The sequence below is a fragment of the Montipora foliosa genome, chromosome 2 (assembly GCF_036669935.1).
Source record: "Montipora foliosa isolate CH-2021 chromosome 2, ASM3666993v2, whole genome shotgun sequence".
NCBI classification, from domain to species: domain Eukaryota; kingdom Metazoa; phylum Cnidaria; class Anthozoa; order Scleractinia; family Acroporidae; genus Montipora; species Montipora foliosa.
The window spans coordinates 23,930,811-23,933,489 of record NC_090870.1 but is presented as its reverse complement, the minus strand read 5'-3'; positions in this window follow the sequence as shown (position 1 = coordinate 23,933,489).

The window sequence follows — 2,679 nt, the reverse complement described above, 5'->3', positions numbered from 1 at the left end:
CGAAGAATTGGACTTGCTTGCATTTTCTTCTGTACTGGTCCGCCTGTTCAAACACACCCGGAGGAAGGCAGATAGTTTTTCCACGGGAACGTAATGAATGAATGTGATAACAACGATGAACAAGCGCTAAAACAGATTTACAGAATTAATGAGGGGAAAATATTGCTATTATAAATTGGGAACACGGACATTGAACCGTTGATGCTATCGCCATAATTATTCAATTTCCTATTCTTTATTCTTCCATGCCTCGACCACCAAGCTAAATATTATAAATAAACGACGGTGTGATCTATCTGTAGAGAGCTTACGAATCGACGACTTTCGCACGACGGCGCCGTTGAGTCAGGTCATAGTCCGGCGTCGTCGTCCTGTAGAAATTTGAATTTACGATTCAGCAAAGACGACGACGTTTGTTCGCGGGTGGCAAATTTTCCCGCCGTTTCTGAAGTTTGTTTTTCTCTTTTCACAAGGTAGGTTATTCGAACCAAAATGCCTAACTTCAGAGAAACGAGAGCTTGTATTGCATACGCTTATCAAAAAAGCTTCATAAACGAACAAGAATTTGTGCTTTTATATGATTTCCACAAGTCAACAAACCCAGAGTTTCCGTACTGGAACTATGAAAGGTTTGATTTGGACGAGAAAACAAACGACGAGTGCAAGGCCGACTTTCGTTTCTACCGGGATGACATTTATAAACTTGCTGAACAGCTGCAGCTGCAGCTGCCTGATGAGATAACCACTTACAATGGTTTAGTTGTAGCTTCGGTACCTGCCTTATGCATGTACCTTCAGAAGGTGCTCACTTGAATCAGTTGAATGAAAACAGAAAAAAATCAAAAACATGTGCCAAGAACTTGATTGATACTTGATCAATGATTTATTTGGAAAAAAAACCTGAAGCATCGAGAGAAACATTCAGAAAACTTTAACAACTAACCTTACGTCCTGTTATTTTCGAGACGCCGGCAAATCGCGCTCACCAACGTCGTCGACTTTGGCGCGACTCTGGCGAGGGCCCATATAGGCATGCGCAGAGGTCATGTCACGCAATCTAACGGCGTCGTCGTGCAAACGTCGTCGATTCGTAAGCTCCCTTGTGTCCCATACGAGACGACTCTACACGGTCCTTACGTGACGTTTAGATCAGTAGAATCAACTGAAATGTCAATTTCTTGTAAAAACCAGCATCTGTTTTGGTTTGGTACATACCTGGTCCTGAACATTTACGCATTCGCTGACGAAATGTTTGAACAAGGGAGGAAAAAGGGATAGTAGCGGTACCTCCTGGACATCACGCCGGAGCGTCGTACCTTGACGATGAAGCACGAGATTTAATTTCAACAAAATAATGAGCACCAAGATCGGCAAGAATTTGTGACGCTGATGAATAATAAAGCAGTTTCTATTTCCAAAACGATGGAATTACCTGGTGATAAATAACCTCGTCAAGGAGAGTACATTTTTGACTTTTCAGAAAGAATGGTCAACCTCAAGAGTTGGAAGATTGTGATCTTTGTGTTGAATTCGTCGCACATTTTCTTGTCGACTTTAACACTTGAAAGGAAAATAAACTAACTAGAAAAACAACAATTAATCCCATGTCTTGCCGTCATTTTGCCATAGATGTATCCAGTTGTTAGTAACACGCAAGGGAAAATTGATTACAGGTGGCCGCTGAAATCGATGCCACTTTCGATTTTTGCGATTTACTTGTGCAGCCAAAAGAACAATAGAAAAATTGAACCATAGTTAGGGAGGGGGACGTCCCCCTCCACTAACTATGAATGAACGTAGCAAAAATCTCCCAAAATGTTTTTCGCTAATAGTGACTTTTTATATTCGCGGCGCAGAATTTATGTTGTTTTCATGTCGCAATTTTTTTAAATTCTCGATCGACACTTCCCGAAAACCTCCTTGTGCTCTTCCTCGAAACTGTGTATCAATATTTATTCACTTTTGCATCAACAGTTGTTTTGCATAAAGCAGGCTAACAAAATCTGTTCCATGCTTAGTCCGCATTGTTGAGCGTTAAAATAGAATTTTCTGTCCTATGTTTCTGCAGCAAGTCTTATATGTTGACGTCTCCCATCCACATACTAACTCCGCCGGACAGCGAGCATTCTCGTTCCCAGAGCAACGATCCTCCTGGCCAGCGCCACGGATCGAGAGCTCTGCTCTGGCAATTGCCAGAGCTCTGCCAGAGCTCATTCCAGAGTTCTCGATCCGTGGCGCTGGCTAAGAGGATCGCAGCTCTGGGAACGAGAATGTTCAGCGAGCGGTTCCACCTTGCGTTCACACGGGACCGGTGGAACTGGACGAATTTTTGAACGGCTAAGACCCCCTTTATACCGGTCCGAACAAATTTTTGCACGGACAATTCCACCTTACTTTCACACGGGACCGGTGGAACCGGGCAAATTTTTGAACGGCGAAGTGTGCATGTTTGGGACCTGAAAAAGGCAGGTCAACTTTTTGACCGGCACGGTTCTACTATGCGTACGGACTCGTGAAAACACCCGAACCGTGCAAGGTTTTGCCCGGTTAGCGTACTTAATACATGGAATCTACTTCTGCTTTTTAGTTGCTTAGCAAAAACGTTTCAAGGTCGCAATTTCTTACTTCCTTAAAGTTGCATTTCCCTCTGTTTAAAATCAAATATGACAAAAACAAAAG